The sequence below is a fragment of the Caretta caretta genome, chromosome 2 (genome assembly GCF_965140235.1).
Source record: "Caretta caretta isolate rCarCar2 chromosome 2, rCarCar1.hap1, whole genome shotgun sequence".
Lineage (NCBI taxonomy): Eukaryota > Metazoa > Chordata > Testudines > Cheloniidae > Caretta > Caretta caretta.
In genome coordinates, this window is record NC_134207.1 from 261,679,779 (window position 1) to 261,707,513 (window position 27,735).

Sequence of the window (27,735 nt, forward strand, 5' to 3'; positions counted from 1 at the left end):
TCAAGAAATAGGTCATGAGACTATGAAACATATTTTTCTTCCCAAAAGAACAGGTTTAATCGTTATGCTCCTGCATTAAAAAAGACATTTTATTGCTTGAAATGTCAGACAGAAGGGAGGACGGTGGGGAAAGCCAACCCCGATTTTTGTTATTAATCCCTCACTCCATGTGGCTACAGGTCGCCTCGTTACATCAAATTTCCCTGCAGCAACAAGAGTCGGATCTTAGAGGCTGGTTTGCTGTGCACAGATGCCACCATTTCGGTTCACGATCTATCAAGAGGACAACGGTCCAGATCCTTAAAGGTATTTAGGTGCCCATAGAAATCAATCCGTTTGTGATAAATCAAGGGCAAAGGGTAGCTTCCTTTTATGGACACCCAGCCAGCCAGTAGCTATAAAATCCCTCTTAGTAGCTGTTCGCTAATTGCTCTACCTGTAAAGGGTTAAAAAGTCTCACTGCTATGTATAGGTAAAAGGAAGTGAGTGGGGACCTGACCAAAAGAGCCAATGGGAAGGCTAGACCTTTTTAAAATTGAAAAAAAGACTCCCCTTTGGTCTGTCTGTGGTTGTTCTCACAGGGAGAGGTGGACAGGGCAGGGCAGAAGCTTGGGCCAGGTATGAAAAATCATCAGTATCATACCTAGAAACTACTCATTTAAAACCCCAGATATGTAAGTAGATCAGGAAATGTCTAGGAAGACGTGATTAGGTTTATCCCTTTTATTTCGTTAGGGCTTGTGGCTTCCTCTGTGCTAACCCCAGGTGCTTTTGTTTTGCTTGTAACCTTTAAGCTGGACGTCAAGAAAGCTATTCAAGAGATTTTTGTGTCTTAAGAGGTTTGTGCACGTTGGTTAATTAGCTGGTGGCAACAGCTGCTTTCCTTTTTTTTTTCTTTTCTTTCTCAGCTCTTCCCCAGAGGGGGTGTGAAAGGGCTTGAGGGTACCCCACTGGAAGGAATTCCCAAGTGCGCCTTCCTTGGCTCTCAAAGGGGTTCTGCACTTCGGTGGTGGCAGCATCTACCGAGCCAAGGTCAGAGAGAAGCTGTAGCCTTGGGCTTTAATACAAGCCTGGAGTAGCCAGTATTAATTTTAGAATCCTTGTGGGCCCCCACCTTCTGCACTCGAAGTGCCAGAGTGGGGAATCAGCCTTGACACCATTGTTGTATGCAGTGTTGCTGGAGGTTTTTAAGGTCAGGACCAGGATATTAGAGAGACAAGGTGGGTGAGGTAATATCTTTTATTGGACCAGCTTCTGTTGGTAAGAAAAACACGCTTTTGAGCTTTGAGATCAATGGAAGTTAGGCCAGGGCCACTGGAAAAGGGGGGGCAGGCAGGGGGTCATGGCCCTCCCACTTTTTGAAAGTGGATGGGTCTGACCCGTCCACTTTTCACCACGGCACCTGCTCCTTCTCTTCCCCCGAACCCTCCCCCCTGCCACCAGGCCAGCAGCTGGAGCCTGGCTGGGGAGCCCGGGCCACGGTGGGGCACTGCGGAGCCTCCACCTGCCGGGGGTGGGGGGTTCGAGCAGCTCCCCGCACCTGCCTGCATGGCTTTTACCATGGCTGGGCTGTGGCTTTGAGTCCCCACCCCTTGGCCAGAGTCAGATCAGGGTAAGAGCTGCGCGGGCCACTGTAGGGAACCGCGGACCCTCCAGGGCGGGGACATGGGCTGGGGGTTGCTCTCGGCCCCCTCCACTCCCACCCCAGGCAGGTGGAGGGTCCACGACATTCCCAGCTTTTGGTAAACAGAGGCTAGGGCCACCATCCCTACCCATCCTGGCTGATAGCCATTGATGGACTCTATGCTCGAACTTATCTAGTTCTTTTTTGAACCCTGTTATAGTCTTTCCCTGTGATTTCCTCCACTGGTGAAGTCAAGGATAAACAAGGGTGTAAGGGGTTTATCCACTTTTCATTTGGGGAATATGGAGCTTAGTTTAGGCTAGTTTGCCCACTTTATTTTTTTAACCACTGCCTCACTGATTTCATTTAAAACATTACAGGTCATTGATCTTTAACATATTTAATCCAAAAGGACCATTCAGAGAGGCCTGGCTGCAGGCCTGGCTTTAATCAGCGCTGCTGCAAAGGCTGTCCCCAGCAACGACTGGCATTTACAAAGTCCCTTTCAGCTCGGAGGAGCTTTAAAACTCTTTGCAAATGCTTCATCCGCCATCAAAATGCAGCCACTTCTGGTGTTAACTGTGGTTAATAGCACACAGTATCACTGCCCAGTTGTTCAGGACAAGAAGTGAAGGCCAAGGAACAGCTTAGCTTGGAGGTGTACAAAGGTGGTTTTGAGCCGTTATGTGATCCCAGCTCATTATACGGATATAACAGCAGGTCAGCTCCCCTGTGTAAATTAGAGCAGCCTCGTTTACTGTAGGGGAGCTGATGTGTTCAAGCCCCAGGTAACATGGCTAGAGCCCAACAAACCCCAGGACAAAGCATAGGCAAGCTACAGGTTATCCATCCCTGGCTAAAGGCGTTCAGCTGCAAAATGGGCTTCCAGTGGATGACCGTTCTCCGGATACACTGCAAGTCCTGCCCCTTGACAGAGCTTCACTACCACAGCCAGTTTTGGTGGGAAGTGGGCTGGGGGGGGCAAGGGATGATTGAGATGTAGAAGAAAGAACGAGGAATTAGATCCCCCAACCCTGCATGTTAAATGCAGGCCAAGCCTCCTCTTCTCAAAGTCCACTACAGAGCTCACCATGCAAGGTGCCTGGGAAGTGCTCAGATACTATGGGGATGGACGCTACAGAAACCCCCCAGCTGAATAGAAATAATAAACACAGGTCACCCTGGAAGGTGCTTAGTTTGTATCCTAATGGGGCACTGTCCTCTTCACAGGTGGTACATGAAACCTCCTGAACTGGCTCTGGCTTTGTGTCTCTCTCTTCCTCTCGGGGGTGCCAGGTGTGCAGGGAATATTAGCCCTGATGCTACTCACAGCTAAGGGAAAGTCTCATGCAGCTCAAAGGCCAGAGCCGGGTCTGGGTAAGCAGTTGCTGCTTTGTAATATCAGGGTGTTGTGTCCTTCTGCTATTTACTACTTCATTCATTAAACTAACAGGATCTCCTTCATTTGGTTAGAGGACTGTGAGCAAGAAATATTACTTGCAATAAATCCCGTTTTTTATTTCCATACCTGCAATGGCTTAATAATCTTCCACCCAGTTTTAAAGCATCCAGATCTATATATGGCAACAAGCCCTCAGAACTTTCAGAAAAGGGACGTTAGCTTCATTCCATATGCTTTTGTCATCATCAAATTAAACCTACAATAGATTACTTTCCCATTGCTACAAAAGGCATCCCTTCTGAGCTAATATAGCTTCACAGTTCTTATGAGCTTGTTTGCTTATTTTGTTCTCAAAGATTCAACTCTGCAGCCTCATCCACTGCTAATTAAAAGAGATTGAGACAAAATTAGCAGGTTTCAGAGTAGCAGCCGTGTTAGTCTGTATTCGCAAAAAGAAAAGGAGGACTTGTGGCACCTTAGAGACTAACAAATTTATTTGAGCATGAGCTTTCATGAGCTACAGCTCACTTCATCGGATGCATTCAGTGGAAAATACAGTGGGGAGATTTATATACATAGAGAACATGAAACAATGGGTGTTACCATACACACTGTAACCAGAGTGATCACTTAAGGTGAGCTATGACCAGCAGAAGAGCAGGGGGGGGAATCTAATTCCTGTTCTTTCTTCTACATCTCAATCAACCCTTGCCCCGCCCCCAGGACTTGCAGTGTATCTGGAGAATGGTCATCCACTGGAAGCCCACTACAAAAGGTTCCCCCCGCCCCCCACTCTCCTGCTGGTAATAGCTCACCTTAAGTGATCACTCTGGTTACAGTGTGTATGGTGACCCATTGTTTCATGTTCTCTATGTATATAAATCTCCCCACTGTATTTTCCATTGAATGCATCCGATGAAGTGAGCTGTAGCTCACGAAAGCTTATGCTCAGATAAATTTGTTCGTCTCTAAGGTGCCACAAGTCCTCCTGTTCTTTTTACTGAATTAGCAGTCATTGCAGTCACAGCAGAGGAGGTAAACTGCAACAAGACTAGATTTGTCCCAAGTGGCAAGTCTAAAAAAAGGGTGGATCCAATTCCACTGAAGGCTGGATCAGACCCATCCTTAAGAGCTCAGGGTTTGGGGATATTTCTCTACCGCTTATGGGTCTGAAAAGCTGGGCTGGAGGTCTCCCCAGAAGAAGCCTTCACCTGAGATTTACTCAATTCTATTTCCAGCACTGGGTGAATCAATATCACAAGAGCAACCTTAAACCGATCCCTGCTAGAAACAGTTTCCAGCAAAGAACCAAAATCACATCCCTTTGGGGCCACTTCTAAAAATGGATGAAAGTTTGGAGAGAGCCAAATAGTCTAATTCCTTTTCAAACCAAGGCCTGCTCCAGTAAAGTATGTAATGCATCCAATGAAGTGAGCTGTAGCTCACGAAAGCTTATGCTCAAATAAATTTGTTAGTCTCTAAGGTGCCACAAGTACTCCTTTTCTATAAGCAGGTAAGTAACTTTAAGCAAATGAGTAGCCCCATTGACTACCAATGAGATTACTCACATGCTTCAGTGATTTGCTAAATCAGAGCAGAGTTTTTCTCTCCTTAATTAAGAGTCATAAAGGGCCAAGTTTTCAGAAGGGGAGGCTGAAGGTTTATTGACAGCCATGTCTGCCTCTATGTTGGTACAACATCCAGCATAGCATGGCCCTGAGCTTGACTGGGGCTTTACCATGTTGAACACTAATAAAAAGATAACATTTTAGTTCTGGAAGACAGAGGCTGTGGTTGGTGCTGTACAAGTTACAAAAGAGTAAGGGGCCTGATGGGAATCCAGGACTAATGATTTCCATTGAATGTGAGACCCAAGTCCCCAGCCTCTATTGTCTACTTACACAGGGGCCATAGACCAAGAGACTGAAAGGGAGACCTGGCAGATAGCTCTTAAAAAGCACTTTACAAAGGAGGTCAGGCTCAGTATCCCCATTTTATAGAGGAGGGAAACTGAGGGGCAGAGCACTGAGTGACTTGTCCAAGATCACTCAGCCAGTCAGTGGTGGAGCCAGGACTGGGACTCGGTTCTCAGTCCCAGTGTGGAGTATGCTACACCAGGCTGCACTGCTCCAGTCATTCTTTGCAGATATCGGGGATGAATTTCTGATGGGAGTTTTTCCCATTGACTTTGCTAGGTTTTGGATCAGGCCCACAGAAAACCTCTGCTCCAAGCAGCTTATCTAGTCTTTTTTAGATGTTCCCCAATGGGGAAGTGTTTTTAAAAGCTTCTTACAAATGAGGTGCATATATTAAATTTCCACTGCTCGAGGCATCAATATGCAGCTGCCAAAGGCTCTTTATTCACATACCTTAGGCCAACCCTGGCTCTAATATGAAAGAGAGGCTAGAGGAGACCAGATGATTTTTTTTAAACACAGATCCAGAGAGAAATGGAATAATTATGAATAAATCAATGCATTCTAACTCTCCCTTGTTAAGCCTTTATCCTTCCTCTGCTTTTGTAAGTGTAGTCAGCTCCATGACTCCACATATTTGAGTCTACCTGGATTTCTCTTCTCTGGCTAATCATCAGTCCGTGCTGTTCTGGACGGAAGTCAAGTTTTGCAAACATTTTTATTTTCAGAGAAAAGCTGCAAAGAAGTCTGCTGTTGCTTGGTATATAAATCAGCATTCAGGAAAACTAGTGCGCTGAGTGGTGTGTGGGGGGGAAGTCAGTGAATTAGGAACGGTTTGAAAGCACGCTATACTGCCAGGCCACTGAAAAGGCAGAGGTAATGAAAGCTATTTCACCCACCCGTATGCCTCATAAACTCTATTCAGTAGAATGCCCCAAATATGTTAAGCAAGGTAGAGTGGTCCAGGGCGTCAGGTAAGTGACTAGGGGTCATGAGACGTCCACTCTAGGCTTGGTTCTGCAACTACCCTTCTGGGTGACAGAGGACAAGTCACTTTGGCCTGATTCTGAAAGGTATTGAAGCACTGCTCCATTCCGCATTGCAAAACCTAACTGCCATAGGAGCCTGCTAAGCCTTTCAAAAGTGAAATAGGCACTTGGGAGCCTCAGTTACATTGCAAGGTCATGGGATTTAGGCTCCTTCATGCCTGAGTCACTTTTCAAAGGGAGACTGTGGCACCTAAGTCATTTATGTGTTGCAGCACTGAGTGGAACACCATCTAATACCTTTAAAAATCTGGGCCTTCAGCTCTGCTTCTCCTCTTCCTGTTTAAATTGTAAATTCTACAGAGCAGGGGCTGTCTTATTATGTGTCTGTACAGCACAGTCAGGCCCTGATCTCCGTTGGACTCGGTGCCAATATTATGATCAAGTGGTGTCATTTGCAATGGTGATTTTTAGGATGTCGTATATAGGAGTCAGACCCCCTAGCTTGTTTTATGTAGGTCACTTAACAGGCATCATCCAGACTACAGGAACTCTTTACTTCTTCCAACCTAGTCACACCTTGAGCTGGTGATCTAGAAATGAAAGGGGCCAGAGCCAAATCAGGAATCCCCTGAACCAGCCAACCCCCTGGCTGCTGCAATGCTTGTCTCATGCACAGAAGGTATTTTGGATGCTCAGGAAGCTGGACTATTGATAGTTACTTGTTAAAGCCCTGATTCAAACAACCCCTTAAATATGTGCTTTCGTGCCACTGAAGTCATTGGTATTTAAGAACATGCTTGGAGTTAAACATGTGCTGAAGTGCTTTGGTGAATCGGGGCTTCATTTATGCCTCGGAGTGAAATATCCCGGCAGGAACAGTCACCGCAGGGGTGCTCTGTGTGTTGTGACTAGTGTCGCTGCTCCAGCCGCTTAGATTCATGGATTAAAACTCAGTTGTTGTAACACGCTCATCCCAGCTGAAGTTGCTATCAGCTCCATAACTTTACTCTGCTAAAGGAACAGACTTACTTACCCCTTTCACCACTGGGTCACTGATTTGCATCCAGCCTGAGATAGCCGAAAAGCTGTCACCACTCAATGACTGCTCAGAGAAGGGAATTGGGTGGATCTCATCCCAGTTCCTAGTCACCAAACCACCACCAGAACCAGAGGTAAAAGCATATTTGTTAGAAGAAGGATCAAGCAGTAAATGCCCCTAGAAAGATGTTTACCACCCACCCCCGCTATACAGGGTTCAAGGTTTGAAGCCCATTGGTGGGGTGGGCAAGGGATTAGAATGCCGGTCTTTATTTCCATTTCTAAAATACACCATTCAGCACAATCTGTCAGTGTCTACAGCCAGCACTAGCCAGTCATTCCATGCCATTGAAAGATCAAGTCCTCCCCTTTAGGAAAAATCAATTTCAGACCCTCGTTATATTCCCTAAGAGGAAAAATGGTGCAAACAGATAGCAAGATAACCTGGACCGTATATTGCCCTGAGTTCAAGCTATGCCTTGCCACCCATTGGAACAAAGCCTTCAGTCAAATCTAGAGCATGCCAAGCTGGAACTTATCTATTATAATGAGTTGTGGGGCTAATGCCACTTCCACACATGCGCCCATGAAAGACGGACAAGTTCTCCCACGACATGCTGTGAAACAGCTCCGCTTTACTGCCCACCAGCAAACGTAGCCACACACCCCACGGGAGAGAGCGCACACAGGGCATTACAGCAACTCAAGGGTTACTTCTGCAGCATCACCGTTCTCACCCGTGCGAGGCTAGCGTGAGAGAAGTAGCACAAGTGCAGATCACTGCAGTTAACGCTGCGGTGACGATGCACGGCCCGGTGTGCTCCAAAGGTCAATGCACGTGGACTCTGACGACCCAGTGGGACACAGCTGCTGACTGTTCTGTACTTAGATTTTCTTCTCCAGGGTGGCAAGATAACACTTCCACTGGCACTAAACTGACTTGAACAAGAAATAACTTACATACCATATAGTAGCTTCTGAAGGAATTTCAAGCCCAGATCCTAGAGGTAGAAGGGAAGGGTTATCATCACTATAGCATCTACTCCTACTACGGCTAATTTCATATCTATCTAGAGAGATCAGTGCCTTTTCCAACTATTGTTTGTATTATTGTAGCACCTAGGAGCCCTCGTCAAGGACCAGGACCCCATTGTGCTAGGCCCTGTACAAACACAGAACAAATTACTTTGGCTGTAGAGGGTGTGGTGGGTTTGATCTACTTTGTCTTTATTCTGTGCATCACCAATTTAGCCAGATCACCTGCCCAAATTGCGATTAGGCTGATCACAATGGGCAAGGTGTCTAAACTCTTCAAGCGCTTAATATAGGGGCCCAGTCTGCTGCCAGTGAAGTCATAATGCAAATCTCCCACGGACTTCTATGGAACGAAGCATGGGGCCGTAAAAACTGATCCAGAGTGGGGCTGCCCACTTGCAACTCCTGTTGAATCCAGTGGGCATTTCTATCAGGTGCTCAGTGCCTCTCTGGGCTCAGCCCTGGGAGTTCAGGGCCTAGCATCATCCCTAGTCAGTGCTTAGATTAATCCAGAGCAGGATAAAATATGTTTAAACAGCCTTGAGATACCAGGTGCTGAGACAGACATCCGTGGTAAGGTGGGAACTGTGCATGGAAATTACACTGTTGTAAGAGCCCAGAAGTGAGAGGAGAGGAAATGAAGGCCAGGTGACACCCCAGAACACCAGGCTTCACTTCAAATTACCTGACTGTTGCTTCTGGTGTTGCAGCCGGACCTTATGCTACCACTGTTCTCTTGCTGACATTGTGTCACAGCCACTGGCAATCCTGGGTGACAGTTTCCTTAAAATGGAGAAAGGTTAAAAAAGGAATCTCTCTGTCTGACATCAGTTTTCCACAATAAGAACAGGAGGACTTGTGGCACCTTAGAGACTAACAAACTTATTTGAGCATAAGCTTTCGTGAGCTACAGCTCACTTCATCGGACGCATGCAGTGGACAATACAGTGGGGAGATTTACGTACACAGAGAACATGAAACAATGGGTGTTACCATACACACTGTAACCAGAGCGATCAGGTAAGGTGAGCTATTACCAGCAGCAGAGCGGGGAGAGAGGGGGGACCTTTTGTAGTGATAATCAAGGTGGGCCATTTCCAGCAGTTGACAAGAACGTCTGAGGAACGGGGAAGGGGGGAATAAACATGGGGAAATAGTTTTACTTTGTGTAATGACCCATCCACTCCCCGTCTCTATTCAAGCCTAAGTTAATTGTATCCAGTTTGCAAATTAATTCCAATTCAGCAGTCTCTTGTTGGAGTCTGTTTTTGAAGTTTTTTTGTTGAAGTATTGCAACTTTTAGGTCTGTAATCGAGTGACCAGAGAGATTGAAGTGTTCTCTGACTGGTTTTTGAATGTTATAATTCTTGACGTCTGATTTGTGTCCATTTATTCTTTTAGGTAGCAACTGTCCGGTTTGGCCAATGTGCATGGCAGAGGGGCATTGCTGGCACATGATGGCATATATCACATTGGTAGATGTGCAGGTGAACGAGCCTCTGATAGTGTGGCTGATGTCATTAGGCCCTATGATGGTGTCCCCTGAATAGATATGTGGACACAGTTGGCAACGGGCTTTGCTGCAAGGATAGGTTCCTGAGTTAGTGGTTCTGTTGTGTGGTGTGTGGTTGCTGGTGAGCATTTGCTTCAGGTTGGGGGGCTGTCTGTAAGCAAGGACTGGCCTGTCTCCCAAGATCTGTGAAAGTGATGGGCCGTCCTTCAGGATAGGTTGTAGATCCTTGATGATGCATTGGAGAGGTTTTAGTTGGGGGCTGAAGGTGATGGCTAGTGGCGTTCTGTTATTTTCTTTCTTGGGCCTGAACTGTAGTAGGTGACTTCTGGGTACTCTTCTGGCTCTGTCAATCTGTTTCTTCACTTCAGCAAGTGGGTATTGTAGTTGTAAGAACACTTGATAGAGATCTTTTAGGTGTTTGTGTCTGTCTGAGGGGTTGGAGCAAATGCGGTTGTATCGAAGAGCTTGGCTGTAGACAATGGATCATGTGGTGTGGTCTGGATGAAAGCTGGAGGCATGTAGGTAAGCATAGCGGTCAGTAGGTTTCCGGTATAGGGTGGTGTTTATGTGACCATCGCTTATTAGCACCATAGTGTCCAGGAAGTGGATCTCTTGTGTGGACTGGTCCAGGCTGAGGTTGGTGGTAGGATGGAAATTGTTGAAATCATGGTGGAATTCCTCAAGGGCTTCTTTTCCATGGGTCCAGATGATGAAGATGTCATCAATGTAGTGCAAGTAGAGTAGGGGCATTAGGGGACAAGAGCTGAGGAAGCGTTGTTCTAAGTCAGCCATAAAAATGTTGGCATGCTGTGGGACCATGCGGGTACCCATAGCAGTGCCGCTGATTTGAAGGTATACATTGCCCCAAATGTGAAATAGTTATGAGTGAGGACAAAGTCACAAAGTTCAGCCACCAGGTTTGCCATGACATTATCGGGGATACTGTTCCTGACGGCTTGTAGTCCATCTTTGTGTGGAATGTTGGTGTAGAGGGCTTCTACATCCATAGTGGCCAGGATGGTGTTTTCAGGAAGATCACCGATAGATTGTAGTTCTCTCAGGAAGTCAGTGGTGTCTCAAAGATAGCTGGGAGTGCTGGTAGCCTAGGGCCTGAGGAGGGAGTCTACATAGCCAGACAATCCTGCTGTCAGGGTGCCAATGCCTGAGATGATGGTGTGTCCAGGATTTCCAGGTTTATGGATCTTGGGTAGCAGATAGAATACCCCAGGTTGGGGTTCCAGGGGTGTGTCTGTGCGGATTTGTTCTTGTGCTTTTTCAGAGAGTTTCTTGACCAAATGCTGTAGTTTCTTTTGATAACTCTCAGTGGGATCAGAGGGTAATGGCTTGTAGAAAATGGTGTTGGAGAGCTGCCTAGCAGCCTCTTGTTCATATTCTGACCAATTCATGATGACGACAGCACCTCCTTTGTCAGCCTTTTTGATTATGATGTCAGAGTTCTTTCTGAGGCTGTGGATGGCATTGTGTTCTGCACGGCTGAGGTTATGGGGCAAGTGATGCTGCTTTTCCACAATTTCAGCCCATGCACGTTGGCGGAAGCACTCTCTGTAGAAGTCCAGTCTGTTGTTTCGACCTTCAGGAGGAGTCCACCCAGAATCCTTCTTTTTGTAGTCTTGGTAGGAAGGTCTCTGTGGGTTAGTATGTTGTTCAGAGGTGTGTTGGAAATATTCCTTGAGTCGGAGACGTCGAAAATAGGATTCTAGGTCACCACAGAACTGTATCATGTTCGTGGGGGTGGAGGGGCAGAAGGAGAGACCCCAAGATAAGACAGATTCTTCTGCTGGGCTAAGAGTATAGTTGGATAAATTAACAATATTGCTGGGTGGATTAAGGGAACCACTGTTGTGGCCTCTTGTGGCATGTAGTAGTTTAGATAGTCTAGTGTCCTTTTTCTTTTGTAGAGAAGCAAAGTGTGTGTTGTAAATGGCTTGTCTAGTTTTTGTAAAGTCCAGGCACGAGGAAGTTTGTGTGGAAGGTTGGTATTTTATGAGAGTATCCAGTTTGGAGAGCTCATTCTTAATCTTTCCCTGTTTGCTGTAGAGGATGTTGATCAGGTGGTTCTGCAGTTTCTTTGACAGTGTGTGGCACAAGCCATCAGCATAATCTGTGTGGAATGTACATTGTAATGGATTTTTTACCTTCAGTCCTTTTGGTATGATGTCCATCTGTTTGCATTTGGAAAGGAAGATGATGTCTGTCTGTATCTGTACGAGTTTTTTCATGAAGTTGATAGATTTCCACTCCATACAGCTAAATTCAGTGCCTTGCATAATGACACGTTTCAGAGTAGCAGCCATGTTATTCTAGTTATTATAAGGGAGGGTGTCTGTGAAATACAGACTGATCTCCCCTGATCCTACAGCAAAATGTATCCTCTCAATAAATCGCATGTCTGCTAATTCCTCACCAATTCCTCAGTCTCTGTAGATTATAAATGTTCCTTTGGCCTCCACACTCCTAGTCCTCATGTACCCTTAAAACACAAAGCAGTGCTCTGAATCAAAATGCTCTCATTACAGTAGATTGGCTCATCTGCACTGTAAATCTTTAGGCAAATTGTAATTCCTCACTTCCCGGCACTAAGGCTCAAAATGCCAAAATACAGGAAGTCAAGATAGCTTAAGGGACAGCTAGTTGATACGGAGGCTGTGGCTGGTTCAAATCCAGCACATTAGCCTAATCGCTCTGGGGCTGGTTATGGGAAACAAGGTGACATTCTGTCCAGTTCCTCTAGCAGAAACTCATCACCAGACCTGGCCCCATATCAGCAGCCAGGCCAAGAATCAAATGGGCCTGGATAACAGCCATCTTGGTGAACTCAGGCCCAGGAGAGCTGCAAACATGAGCAGCTACAGTTTGAGCTAGAAGAGCAAGCTCCCTAGGTGGGAGCATTAGCAGATTCGTAGCCTCTGTGACCAAACCCGGCAAGGGGGTGGGTCTTGAAGCCCAAGCAGGAACGTGTACATTGCTATTTTTAGACCCAGGCTCTGAGACTCACTGCTGTGGTTGTTGGGGTGTGGCTTTTTGTTTTTGTTTTGTTTTTGCAGTGTAGACACAACCTAGGCTACCCTCTTACTGCTTGGTGAAGCTTGCCCAACTCTGCCTATGGCTACACAGAGACCTCCAGCCTCCAGGGGCCTTTCAGTTTGGTACCTTTCAAACGCAATCAATTCTCTCAGGTTTTAATTGTTTTCAAATACATTACAAAAAATGGTTGTATCACAAAGTCTCCCACTGCAGAACACCCCATAGGCCTTCAAATAAAAGTGTTATCCTTTAAAAATACTTTGTGAAGTAAACTGGACTCTTGACAACTTGTTCATCATTCCTGACACAGCATGGCACTGTCCGGAACGCAAAGTCTCGTTGAGGAATCTCTGCCCCACACGAACACCTGCTTCCCAGGAAGCAGTTCTGCCCCATTAAATGACGCTGATGAGAGGAATTAGAGCAGAGAGCAAACTCCCCTGCTGTTTGCAACAGCTCTGCCAAAGAATTTGTTAACAGTAGGGTACTTCAAGGACTAACATTGCTTTCACGCCAAGAATAAGAATTTGGAAGGTTATATGTAACACCACTACCAGATGACTCCCACAATGGCTTTATTGTTATTTTATTACTGTTACAAATATATGTACCTATAGGATTAATTTTTATGTCTTTTGCTTCTTGGGGGCCTTAGAGAAGAGAACTTGGAGTGGGAGATGCGAGTTTCACATTGTAGAACATAGCCCTGGTGAAGTACGCGACAGAGCCTTTGAAAGCCTCCATGTTACACTTTTGTTGAGATTAAATGTGGAAGGCTAAGAAGACAAATCCTTTATTCAGGCAAATCTAATGAGAGAAAGTAGGTTAGGAAACGGCTTCCAAAAAGGGAAAACTCAGGAGCAAACCCCCCAAGGGTTTATTAGCTCAGTTCTTCCCAACCGGTGGAGACAAAAGGGTAAACTAGTCTTGAGGGGGATGCGAGGCAGAAGAGAAAAACAGAAAGGAGAGAAAGTTGCCTATTCCAAGATTCTCCATCCCACCTCCATCCACCCGTCATGCAGATATGCTTCTGCAGCCATAGGCAAAGCAGCAAATGGCTCTATGAAAGCCACCTGCCTTCCACCCTAGACCCAGTTGGGGGACCAGTAAATAACCCCAGAAGACAATAGACCAACAGACCCATTACTCTGTTCCAAAACCTAGTTACCGACTGGAACTAGTAAGAAGCTGCTGAAACTTTTCAGCTGGAATTTCCACTTAGGCAGCCTGAATCTCCCCTTTCTGAATTTCATCCTGTTACTCCTATTTATACCTTCTTGTAACACATTCAGAATTCCCCTCCATTCTTGGTATTAAACATCCTGCCTTCACTTGTAACATACCTCCTGCTTTAGTCACCACTCAGCCAAGCTGTACATTGCCTGCTTTTTTTAATCTTTCCCCATGGATCAGTCCTCTCAGCCTTCTCATCTTTGTTGTTTCTCTTCTCTGAATGCCCTTCCGTGCCATCCATAGCTTTGCGATGAGCTGCTCAGATCTGAATGCAGCATTCCAAGTGCCACCATAGCCACGCCCTTTAGAGAGAGATTATACAGTGGCTATCACCCAAACTTTTAAAGGCCATGAGCCACTTGCTGAATTGCAACCAGTGCAGATCAGAGGATGGGTGGTGTGTGTTCCTGTGGTCTCACCCCATTCAGACAGATTACAGCAGCACTCTGAAGACCACCTGGAACCTTTTGCTACTGCAAAGATAGCTCTAAAGAAAGCATCTCATATTTCAGAAACCCAGCCTGGGGGATCTAAAACCTTATTATTAAATGAATGAGGAGGAAGATGCTCTCCTGGCCTGCAGAAGAGTGTGCAAAAGTCTAGCAGCAGGCAAAGAGGAAGGAACTGATAAGAACACACAAAGGTGTATTTGAAAAATCTCTCTGAGCTATCACTTGAGCATTTCTTAGCCCAGTCAAGAAGAGATCTCAGTGTAATCCCCTGGCAACCCTCTACATGGGGATGCGCTGCTCTTAGAATCATTATCCAGTATTCCTGGTGCGTAAACACACTTTCTTTAACATACAGCAAGTGGATCTTCTTGGTACAAGTATCCCTTTTATTGTTTGAATCAAAAGGAATTTATTGTGGCCAACGCAGAGATAACCCAACTTTTCTGAGGTTTGCGTTATGCTGTATGTCTGGTGCTTAGAGCAGGGAAGTAGACGTCAGGACCCACCTTCTGACACTGGCTTGCCACACAGGACCTTCAGCAAATTACTTAATCTCTGTGCCTCCCTTTCTTCGTTTGCCCAATGGGAATAGTATCTAGCTATCTCCAGGAGAGGGTGTGTGATCTGGTGGTTATAAGCTGCAGGCGTGGGAGTCTGGAGACCAGGGATCTAATGCCAGCTCTGCCACTGATTTGCCGTGTGACTCTGGGCATGTTTCATCACTTTGGCTCGCTTGTCTTCTGAGATCTGTGGTGCAGGGACTGTCTGTGCAGTGCTGAGAAAACACAGTTCTGATTTCTGTGGACCCCGCAAGATTTACGTAAGTTATAATGTGTGTTGTGAGACTTAGGCTATGGCTACGCTCGAGAGCACTGACGCAGCTACACGGCTACCAGCCCGCTCCTCTAGCCGCTCCAACGGACAGGAGAGACTTCTCCCCTTGACTTCATTAATCCACCCCCAATGAGTGGCGGCAGCCATGTCTGCTGTCACAGCTCAGTCTGCACAGGTCGGTGTCACTTATGTCGCTCAGAGGGGTGGCTTGTTCACACCCCAGAGCGACGGCAGTTATACCGACATAAGTGGTAGGGTCGATGTGGACTTAGTGTTTAAAAAGTTCCTTGAAGGCCTCAGGGCCTGGCCAAGCTCTAAGGTGCTAATGCAGTGATCTAGGCCTCAGCTAGGCTATGCCTGCTGTGGGAGAGGCAGCGGCAAATTGGTGCAATGGAGATAACCTGAAGCTTTAAACTTTAAAGGAAAAGCCCAGAAATTTGGCAGGAACAATAATACACTAGAAACTAGAGAACGTTAAATAGCTGGTTGGGAAAATAAACTGCAAATTACCATCACACTAAGGAGTTTTTCAACAACCTGCTGTGTCAGCCCAAGAAGGAATCAACTCCTCCTCTCCCTGTCTGCAAAGTCCAGCCTCCCTCATGTTGTCTTGCCTTCGCCCCTCTCCAGCTTGCGAAGCTCCTTCAGTCTGACGCTGTGATGGGCGCCCTCTTTCCAACAGGTTCCCCCACAAACGGCAGCTCCTCACACAAAGGCCCACATCTGTTTCCCCGGGTCCCAAGCTGTATTCCCTCTGTCAGTGTCCCAGTGGTCAACCTCACCATTCACACACTCTATGGCCCTCAGGGTGGACTCCTTGCACACCGGCCCTTCAAGGTCCAGCTTCCTCAGCAAATCCAATCCCCCCTTACACCTCGTGCAGTCTCTTTTCACCTCCTTCTCTAACCACCTTCCCACAACCTCCTTCGGGCAGATTCTGAGCCCCATCTCCAGCTCCCAGCTCCTTGGCAGTCTCTCTCCCCCGGACAACATTCTGTGCTATTGCATCACAGCGGCAGACCCTGGCATTTCTCCTCTTGGTCAAAACTGCAGCAGGTTCTAGTGCTAGGGCCAAGGTTACTACACTAAACACTCATGAGAACGGCCCTCCTGGGTCAGACCAAAGGTCCATCTAGCCCAGTATCCTGTCTTCCGACAGTGGCCCATGCCTGGTAGCCAGAGGGAATGAACAGAATAGATAATCATCATGTGATCCCTCCTCTATCACCCATTCCCAGCTTCTGGCAAACAGAGCCTCGGAACACCATCCCTGCCCATCCTGGCTAATAGCCATTAATGGTCCTGTCCTCCATGAATTTATCTAGCTCTTTTTTGAACCCTATTATAGTCTTGGCCTTCACAACATCCTCTGGAAAGACGTTCCACAGGTTGATTGTGCGTTGATGAAGGAATACTTCCTTTTGTTTGGTTTAAATCTGCTGCCTATTCATTTCATTTGGTGACCCCCTAGAAGACTCACAAATCTTCTATACCATAAGTAGAATAGATCACAAATTTTCCATCTAAACTGTTCAATGGAAAAATTCGTTTTAATCTAAACAAGATTTTTCATAAAAAGGTCTCTGATTTCTGTGGAAAATTACAATGCTTCAATCAAAAACAGAACATCCCCAAACCCTAAATATTTCAGTTTGGCAATGCTACCACAGTGCCTTACAGCAGTTGTAGTTTGGTTTCCTCACATCACCATTCTCCTGCATGGGGTGGGCTTCCCAGTCAGATTCCATCTCCCATGATGAACCAGGTCCCCTTTCCAAGTGTGGAGGCTGTGCTGCACCATGGGAGATGTAGTTCAACCAAATAGGCCAGCCTGTCGAGGCACTTTCAATGCCCTTACAAACTTAGATGCTTCTCACCACAGGCTGCCTGGTTGGCCTTCAGCCAGGCTCTCCCCTTTGATGAGTGCTTCAGTCGCTCGGTGGTGGTGTCTGTAGATGGAGGTGGAAGAGAGAGAGCATTGCAAATGTCTCTCCCTTTTATCATGTTCTTTCTTCCCTCTTGGCTTCCCCCCACCCTTCAGAGTCAGATGAGCATTACCTCATCGTACTCCCCAACTGACCAAACGAAGGGGGGTGACTCACTCGAGAGTCAAACAGATCCTTTGTTGCTGCCTAGGCCAGTGTCCCTTGTTCCTGTAAGGCTGGGCTGTGTTTGTCCCATACATGCCCTGATGAGGTGTGAACTTCCCCTCTGCTCCTGGAGAGTTTTTCCTGGGCTTGTTTTAAGCCACGAGGACACATTTTCAGCCTCATAACTATATACATGAAATTATAACCTATAACATTACTATAACAACAATGATCAGTGAATCATGAGCCTTCTGAAGACCCCCGACATGACAAACTTTGCATTGGATACCACACAATCATATTATAAGGATGAACATGGGAGTGCAGGGGGTTCCCCCGAGGTACAGAGTGTCACCAGCATGCAACCACTTTCTCTTGTACATGGCAGAGTATGAAGACAGGGATCTATTAATCCTCTCCACTTCCCCTCAAACTTAATAAAAGAGTCCAGGGTGGTTGACCCCAATAGAAACAGGGCTGTTGGTGCTGGGAATATCCCCACCTACCACTTTATTTTTGTGTCACTCAAGGCTTCTTTTCAATGAGAATATCCCAGGGCAGATGTGTAAATCTAGCGTGTGCATCTACATGTCCTCAGAAGATCAAAAGATTAAGTGCCATTTAGCGTAATGAGTCAGTGTTTGAAGGGGATCTGTAAAACGGTATTGAGCTCTTGTTTTCACAATATTCTCTTTAGATAGGAATAATTAAGTTGGGAGTAGTAGAAGCTGACATGTAATTAAGTTAGATTCAGCATTTAAAAAGACACCCTGTGATTGTAGCACTCAAGTTTCTTTCTACAGATATGTTGGCAGCACTTAAAGTGAGGTGGGAATGAAGGGGTCGCATGGGGTCACAGACAAGGCAAGAAACACTTTAACCCTGCAGATAAGTGAGAATAACAGAAAAAAAGTATCACTCAGTGTCATCATTTAGCCCAGGGGTCGGCAACCTATGACACGCGTGCCAAAGACGGCCCGCAAGCCAATTTTTAATGGCACGCTTCTGTCTGCTGGGGACAGCAGCATGCAATTAAAAATCTGGCCCGGCCCGGTCCACTCTTCTCCGCCCACCGCTCTCTCCTTGCAGGGCGGGCAAGCTTCCCCCTCCCCCCGCCTCTTCCATCAGCGTGCAGGGTTCCTGCCCCTCCGCCTCTCCCTCCCTGCAGCCGATCAGCTGACAGCCCTTGCTACGGCGGGAGCAGGAGAGGGAAAAGCAGAGCCGCAGTGCGCTGTCTGCTCCGGGGACGTTGCGGAAGGGGGAGGAATCGGCATATCCCCTCCAGCCCCCTGCTGTGAGCCGCTCAGGGCAGGGGGCTGGGAGCATCCCCACAACCCCAACCCACACACCCCAGCCCCCTGCCCTGACTCCTGCACCCCCCACACGTACCCAGCCCCCCCACACCCCATGCCCTGACTCTTGCACCCCCACATCCACATCCCCACCCCCACCCTGAACACCAAACGGGAGCTCCTGCACACACACACCCACATTCCCACCTGCACCCCTTGCACCAAATGGGAGCTGCCCAGGTAAGCACTCCACACCCAAACCTCCTGCCCCAACCCTGAGCCCCCTCCCTCATTCTAGCTCCTGGCCAGACCCTGCACCCCAACCCCCAGCCTGCTCCTTCACCCCCAGCCCTGTTCTCAGTGCACTCCCACCCTCACCTCAGTGCAGAGAGAGAGAGAGAGAATGGGCCAGAATCAGGGAGAAAGTAGGTACCTACTCTATGTGGACAGGGCCGGGACCCCAGACCAGCAGCGGGCTGAGCGGGGCCGGCAGCCGGGACCAGAGCGGTGGCTATATCCAAGCGTGTTCTGCATATGCTCCCAGTCTCATCCCTCCAGCTCTGGAAGTGCTTTTCCAGGCCAGACTTTCCATGCAATGCTCCATCACATCAATTTTTAAACACACTTCTACTGGGGATTAGAAATGAAAATCCCCGACTCATTTCTCTCGTCACCGCGGGCAACATTGCTGCTGAAGACAGGAGTGGTTGTGAGAAATGCATGCTTTGCATTAAACCAGCCATGCTGTACCACACAACGGCTTCAAAAGAGCTCTCTGTTCAAGGCAGAACGCAAGGAGATTTTAAAGGAATCCAGCATCTTTAGAATGATCTGCCACTTAGAACAGCAGGGATAGAACACACCTCCCACTGCTCCAAAAGGCACATTCTCTTACCCCAAGGAGAATCTCCATTGGCAGTAGAGTAGCTATGACCCCCCCACAGCAGTCCAGATTCTATCTAGAGCAGTGATATCCCCATATACACTATGTTTCCTTCTAATATTATTCATAGAATCTCAGGGTTGGAAGGGACCTCAGGAGGTCATCTAGTCCAACCCCCTGCTCAAAGCAGGACTAATCCCCAGTTTTTGCCCCAGAACCCTAAATGGCCCCCTCAAGGATTGAACTCACAACCCTGGGTTTAGCAGGCCAATGCTCAAACCACTGAGCTATCCCTCCCCCCACACTACTATGGTTGTGCACATTGTATTTTCATGTCTTTATTTCCACCGGTCTCTGGCACTTCTTTCGAACAATATCTTCAGTATCTTAGTCTCTTTGTAAGAACATAAGAATGGCCCTACTGGGTCAGACCAATGGTCCATCTTGCCCAGTATCCTGCCTCCCGACAATGGCCAATGCCAGACGCTTCCAAGGTAATGAACAGAACAGGGGAGATCAAGTGATCAAATAAATGTACAACTGATCATGCCATTCATGTAGGGTCCACAACCAGGCAGTCAGAGGTGCAGAAGGGGTAGTGCTGTCAGACACTGAGAATTGGCATCACCTCACACCTGCCCTTATTGTTCTCAGCTTCCCTGCTTTTAAGAATAATAGGGAGATTTTGAGGACACAGAATTTGAGAGCCTGTGGACCTGATACTACGAGGAGCCAGGCACTCTCCACTCCTGCTGAAAGCAGCAGGAGGGTAGCCCCACCTTGCAGGAGCAAGGCCTATGGAAGGAAAGATGGTCTTGTGCGCGTCACTGGACAGGGTCTCAGAAGAGCTGGGTTCTATTCGTGGTTCTGCCACAGACTTCCTGTGTGACCTTGGGCAAGTTATTTAATCTCTCAGGGCCTTGGGTCCCTAGCTGTAAAATATGGATAATTCCTTTCTTCCATCCTGTGTCTTGTCTCTTTAGTCTTTAATCTCTGTGGGATAGGGTCTGTCTCTGTATATTGCCTAAATCTACTAATCCTGGTTGGGACTTCTGCATGCTATCATAACACAAGTGTGTGTGTGTGCGTAAACAACACTCAGCTTGCTCTGATCCTAGCTGCGTGCAATCTGTTTAGCAGCCCCTATAACCCCGCACAACAGGAAATAGAAAAAAGACTAATGTATCCAGTTTACACCAGTCAGCGTACCATAGCAACAGATGCTTCAGCACAAACTGTTGTATGGGGACTGGCTGATGTTGTTTTTGTTAATGGCCATTGGCTGTGATTTGGGCCACCTTTTCTTTCCAGCCAGTCATTAATTTCCCGGGGAATGTTCAACTCTTGGTGCTTATTGCTTCTCTAATGCAGGTGGCTTCCTCTCAATGGGAGCTGAATTGAAACAGGATGCTGATCAAACAATCGAGGTTTCTAAATGAACACCTCCCAGATAACTGTAGATGGAGAATTTTTATGTCCACCTCTGCCACTGAAAATGATGTTCACTGAGGAGTCCACATCTGAGAGCGTTATTATTTGAGTTAATCTCCACTGAAGAGAAACAGATCTTGGATTTCTGAGGTTTTTTCTTTTGGAATAATTGTACACAATACAAGGCTTGGAATCCTTCCATTTCTGCTCTTTGTCAAGGACCACAATGTTTACAAAAACCTTCCCTAATTAAGAAGATATCAGATTTCCAGAGCAATTTTGATGGGTGTTTAGTTAAAATATACATTGTGAAGACACTTCGACACCATTTTTAATCCCCTCTGTCAATTAGAATCCAGTGACAAAAATAAACAAATTTGTTAGATTTGTAGCAAATCCTTATTTCTCCTTAACATCCATGGACATCTTGGTTTATTACAGATGATCTTTGATTTTTATGGATGCCTATTCGGAGCTGCGCCAATCTTTAATCAATGAAGTGGATTGTAAAATCAGGGAAAATTGTGGGGGAATCCAAAGGCACTTTGCTTTCAAGAAAGTTTTGTAAAACTGGAGGCCATAAAACCAGGGTTGCCTTGTATATGGCTGCCCGTGACAATGGGCTGCGGGCATTGCTGATCGAGCAGATGAGTATGGAAGCGTTTAAGAAATCCTACAGTTTTGTATGCATAACGGACCAAATTCTGCTACGTTCTCACAAAGTAGTGAGAGGAAGTCTGGGTTGAGGGTACAGAAAAGACCCACAAAAATGACCCCAGGGCTGGAAAATGTCTTACAATAAGAGACTTAGGGGCTCAATCTGTTTAGCTTATGAAAAAGCAGATCAAGCAGTGATTTGATTAGTGTATAAGAAGCATCTAATATTTTCTCCCTATGAAGGTAAAGGCCTCTTCAATCTAGTGCAGTGGTCCCCAAACTTTTGAGGGTCATGCTCCTCCTTACCCTTGTCCACCCTTTTCCCCCCATGCCCCCCCTCCCGAGCCAGTGATGGGAGCAGGGGCATGGCTGGGCCCGGGGAGGAGGGGGGAGGACACACGGACAGGAGTAAGGGGGCCGAGGCGGGTCTGGGTCTGGGTCTGGAGGTGGGGCCGGGAGTGGAGGAGCCACAGCTGGGCTGCGGTGGGGGCCGGCAGCTGGGCCCACAGCCAGGTGCAGCTTCACTCCTGGCCTTGCCCCCAGCCTTGGCCCCGGGCCAGAAATGGAGCCACACACAGTGGCTGAGGCTGGGGCTGGGGTCAGGCGTGCATGGGGCCAGGAGCTGGGGGACGCGGCTGGGGACCGGACAGATCAGAGCTGGGGGTGGGGAGAGGCTGGGTGGCTCTCTTTTCCCACCCCCCTTGGGGGTTGGCCCAGGTCCTGCTGTGCCTCCTGGATGGCCCTCCACATCCCCAAGGGGGGCATGCCCCACACTTTAGGAACCTCTGAGTGGAAAAAGGCAGAACAAGAGCCAATGGCTGGAAGTTAAAGTCAGACAAATGCAAATGAGAAATAAGGCGCAAATTTTTAACAGTGAGAGTGATTCACCATTGAAACAAACGATCAAGGGAAGTGGAGGATTCTCCATTTCTTGAGGTCTTCAAGACTGGATGCCTCTCTGGAAGATACGCTTTTGTCAGGCACAAGTTATTGGGCTCAGTGCAGAGGTAACTGGATAAAATTTTCTGGCCTGTGGTGTATGGAAAGCCAGACCAGATCATAATGGTCCCTTCTGGCCTTAAAATCTCTGAATTTCTCTGAAAACATGACCTTCAGAATAAACATTTGAGAGAAGCTGGTGCATGTTGTTTGAACAGAAAAGTTAAGTTTTCAGGGATTGCCTCTTCTGTATTTCTGATCCAGGTTAAAATCAGTCACTGAAGAGATGCACCAAAAATGTTCTTGTGGGAGTCTCAGTATTTGGCAGTCCTGGGTATCCTGAGACAGCATCTTTTCACCTGACTCACATCCTGCTTTCTACAGTGGCCGGGTGGAATGGGTTAAGTGGCGGATGGCTGAGTGACCTAAACACCAGGCTTGCGAAACTTAGAATCTTTCCAACCATTGGATGCTGTCCCAACAGCGTTAGCTCAGCCCTTCGTCCTTCCAAAGGAGACGGATTGAGCTGGACTGTGGCCTATTCTGTGGCCCCCTTTTACTGCACTACTGGCATAGAGGTGCCCTAAACTAAGAGATGAAGATTTCCCTGGTGTGGTGAAATCCCCGGCTGGCATAGTCAGCTCCCTGTCACCCCTTTTGGCCTCCCAAGCACAAGGGACACATCAGGGGAAAGCCCTTTAGCAATTCCTGCTCCAGTCCCAAGGAGGCTATCATACACCAGTGTAACTTAGAGCTGCTTTGAGGCTGCTCTGAGTTACACCAGGGATTGAACCGGTTCAAGCAGCGCCTGGGAGCAGAGGAGGCCAGAGTGGCATACAGTCCCCTCCGTTCTTCCCCGCTCCTCAGCTGCACTAGATAGGGCTCTACTACAGTTCAGGATCTAGCCCAGTGGTGCTGGTGCTGATTGTCCACAGGCTCGGCCCCCCCACAGCTCCCAGTGGCCATGGTTTGCTGTTCCTGTCCAAGGGGAGCTGTGGGAAGCGGTGGCCAGCACATCCCTGCGGCCCGCCACTTCCCCCAGCTCCCCTTGGCCGGGAACGGCGAACCTCAGCCACTGGGAGCTGCGGGGGGCCGTGCCTGCAGACAATCAGCGCCAGCAAATTATCTCGTGGTCCACTATTAGATTACCCTGATGGGCCGCATGCAGCCCATGGGCAGCAGGTTGCCCACCACTGATCTAGCCCATTGTGCTGTCCATGTTCAATGTGTGAAGATCTGGAAAAAAATGATCCATGATCCTCTATGCTCAGCATGTCTATTAGAGATCCCATGGCACTCTTAACCAGAGTAAGGGTTTGTAGGGCCATGCTGATCCAGAAATTGTCTCCCCTCCCCCGCACCCCGTGTTGTGTGGGTTGCTCTCCTTACCCCAGAGGTGGCTGCATTACAAACAGCTCTGCTGAAAAATGGTTTGGGATCTTTCTGTTTCTAAAATGTTAAGCGTCCAGAACCATGGCACCTTTCTGGGTTCTCCCAGCGCTAACTTTGATTCTGGTCAGCAAAGAAAGCAGCTATCTAGATCAGGGGTTCTCAAACTTCATTGCACCATGATCCCCTTCTGACAACACAAATTGCTACACGAACCCAGGAGGGAGGACCGAAGCCTGAGCCCGCCTAAGCCCCGCCACCCTGGGCGGGGGGGAAGGAGGAGAAAGCCCCGGGGCTTCAGTCCCTGGCAGGGGGCTCTAACCTGAGCCCTGCCATGCAGGGCTAACGCCCTTGGGCTTTGGCCCGAAGTGCTGGGGCTCAGGCTTCGGCTTCAGCTCCAGACCTCAGCAAGTCTAATGCCAGCCCTGGGGACCCCATTAAAACAGGTCCTTAACTAGTGATGGACTCTTTTGCTGGGCACTTCCAAAGCCAGTCAAACACAGATTGCTATGCAGATAATAGTGGATTGCTCTTTGAAGCTTGGTTCCTCATGCCTTGACTATCAAACCTCTGTAGAATACAAGGGCACTTACTTTAGGATCACAGGTCCTTTCCAGTCAGCTAAAATGGTATGCCTGGAGGGCAAATGCACCCTTCCAAGACTGGGAATGATAGAGTACAATGAGCAAGCTGAGCAGCTCAGAAAAAGCAAATGCAAAGAGGATCCACCTTAACCCATCATCGTGCTGATTCCAGAAATGGCCTGACCAGACCAGGCCAGAGACATCACCACTCCTACTGGCTTGGGCTGAATTTCAAACACAGTTTGGCACTTTGTCTCACACACCTTGTGTGTCCTTTTCCTTCCTTACCTTATGTCATAAATATAAAGGGAAGGGTAAACCCCTTTGAAACCCCTCCTGGCCAGGGGAAAGCTCCTCTCACCTGTAAAGGGTTAAGAAGCTAAAGGTAACCTCGCTGGCACCTGACCAAAATGACCAATGAGGAGACAAGATACTTTCAAAAGCTGGGAGGAGGGAGAGAAACAAAGGGTCTGTGTCTGTCTGTATGCTGGGTCTTTGCCGGGGATAGACCAGGAATGGAGTCTTAGAACTTTTAGTAAGTAATCTAGCTAGGTATGTGTTAGATTATGATTTCTTTAAATGGCTGAGAAAAGAATTGTGCTGAATAGAATAACTATTTCTGTCTGTGTATCTTTTTTGTAACTTAAGGTTTTGCCTAGAGGGGTTCTCTATGTTTTTGAATCTAATTACCCTGTAAGATATCTACCATCCTGATTTTACAGGGGGGATTTCTTTATTTCTATTTACTTCTATTTTTTATTAAAAGTCTTCTTGTAAAAACTGAATGCTTTTTCATTGTTCTCAGATCCAAGGGTTTGGGTCTGTGGTCACCTATGCAAATTGGTGAGGCTTTTTATCCAACATTTCCCAGGAAAGGGGGGGGTGCAAGTGTTGGGAGGATTGTTCATTGTTCTTAAGATCCAAGGGTCTGGGTCTGTGGTCACCTATGCAAATTGGTGAGGCTTTTTACCAAACCTTGTCCAGGAAGTGGGGTGCAAGGTTTTGGGAAGTATTTTGGGGGGAAGGACGCGTCCAAACAGCTCTTCCCCAGTAACCAGTATTAGTTTGGTGGTGGTAGCGGCCAGTCCAAGGACAACGGGTGGAATATTTTGTACCTTGGGGAAGTTTTGACCTAAGCTGGTAAAGATAAGCTTAGGAGGTTTTTCATGCAGGTCCCCACATCTGTACCCTAGAGTTCAGAGTGGGGGAGGAACCTTGACACCTTATTTCTTCATTTTCCTTTCCCCCTCTGTCTAATCAGAGTTCGGCGTAGCCAACCAAGACTGCATATTTTGCGACTGTGCTGGAAGCCTGTGACCAGAGAGACACCTAAAAGCCGTGCCAGGTTTGCCAGGTCTCGGAGCAGCTGATCAGACTGTGGGTTGTGCCTGTGTTTCTCCAGCCCTGAGGTTGCAAGTGAGCCAGAGACAGAAGCTGCATTCTCTCTTTGCTGTTCATTTCCCCTTTCGTGTGTGGGTGTCTCGTTTTGTCGTCTCTTTCCCCCCAAAAGGACAGTTATCACTATCTTTAATACCATCAAAAAAATTATCAAACAAGGGTTTTCCCTTTGTCAATACTCCCCTTCAGCTAAAGGGCAAGAGCAAGGGTTATTAAAATGGAAGCCGTATTTAATATTTTTTCAAATGCTTGAACTGTTTTTCCTTTTCTGTATCTTTAATTAAAGGCTAAAAAAATGTTTTATGGTGCGTTTGCCACGGTACTAAGCAGGGGAGGGCTCTCTACCAAACCTCAAATCTTGGTTAAAACTGTGGAACGTTGGACAGCTTCAAGGTCATGGTAGCACCTTTGACTCTTTGGGCCCATGTATTCATAGAATCATAGAATCATAGAATATCAGGGTTGGAAGGGACCTCAGGAGGTCATCTAGTCCAACCCCCTGCTCAAAAGCAGGACCCATCCCCAATTAAATCATCCCAGCCAGGGCTTTGTCAAGCCTGACCTTAAAAACCTCTAAGGAAGGAGATTCCACCACCTCCCTAGGCAACGCATTCCAGTGTTTCACCACCCTCCTAGTGAAAACGTTTTTCCTAATATCCAACCTAAACCTCCCCCACTGCAACTTTATTCCATCAAAATTAATACAAATGTCTCTTTGTTCCGTGTTTATACAGCGCCCAGCACCATGGGGTTCCTGGTCCATGATTGGAGGTCCCTGGTGCGACGATAGTAAAAATAATTAAGAGCTCATTGGCACCACTCTGATTGGCACTGGCTGAGGAGCTGGCTTTTCTTGAATTCTTGCCCTAAACTATTGTGCAGTGCTGCTGCGTGTTAAACAATCACTGTGTTCCACCCAAGTGGTGGCTGAATTTTGTTGGTGGGGAAAATGATTTCTCTCTCAAGTTTAAAGAACAGGAGGACTTGTGGCACCTTAGAGACTAACCAATTTATTTGAGCATAAGCTTTCGTGAGCTACATATTTGAGATCCTTTGGCATAGCCATGTCTCTGCAAAATTATTGCAATAATGAATCTGTTGTAAATTTTTTAATAAATACTTAATGCTGAGAAAGATCTCAAGCATCCTTAAGGAAGTATGTAGACATCTGGGCCGGGTCCTCCTTTAACATGAAATTCCCTGCTCTTCCTCCACAATGCTGCAGGCAAGAACAGAATGCTTTGGTTATTCTGAGCATCTGTGCATTTGACCCAATTACTGTGCTCTACTATCTGTCAGTTGTCAGCAGCCTGTAATTCAGAGATGCCTGATGCTGGAAGCTAATTACTTCTTCCTCTGTTACCCGACTTTGAGTTAAAAATACATGAACATGATTTATGGACTAATGTAGTTCACTTGCATGGCAGTGGTTTTAATTTCTGGCATAAGCAGATCAGTTCTGCCCACAATTAGATACTGAACTTAAAACATTAAAAAAAGAAAAGTGCAAGGTTTGTAAGGTATGTGTAGTAATTATAGCCGCAGTGGCATGCAATTAAAGAAATATTCAATTTGCAGAGAGATCTCGTATGTTGTTCTCATTCCAAATTCAGGGAGAGTTATTAAACCTTTCCTGAGCTGGTGTAACCTGGCATAGCTCTACTGAAGTAAACAGAGCTCTGTCGATTAACACCGGATGAAGGTCTACCCCTAATTATTTACTGATAATCCAATCCTGAAAGCCTTCCACATATGGAACTATTGCTGATTTCAATGGAATTTCCACAGGATTTGGCTGTATCCTGATCAGAAAGCTCAGTATCCATCCATAGCCCTCACCAACAGATGTTATAGGTCGAAGTGGTCCCAACCCTGATGGACCCCTACAATGTGGGGTCCAACATGGGGTGGCGTTTGGTGTTAGGGCATGAGTAGATGGCTGGCTCTTCGCTGTGATCAATACTGAACCTGCATAGCATTAGAGAACACTC

At 47.1% G+C, this 27,735-nt stretch overlaps 1 protein-coding gene and 1 long non-coding RNA gene across 3 annotated transcripts in view; one reads left to right on the forward strand and one right to left on the reverse strand.

Annotated features, from left to right (window-relative positions):
• On the forward strand, positions 1-27,321 carry LOC142071234 (uncharacterized). The gene is made up of 2 exons (XR_012667315.1): positions 1-306; positions 25,608-27,321. It is a non-coding gene; the product is annotated as an uncharacterized LOC142071234 (long non-coding RNA).
• Positions 1-27,735, reverse strand: part of SEC22C (SEC22 homolog C, vesicle trafficking protein) — a 195,311-nt gene that overhangs the window by 30,376 nt on the left and 137,200 nt on the right. The window lies entirely within an intron of this gene.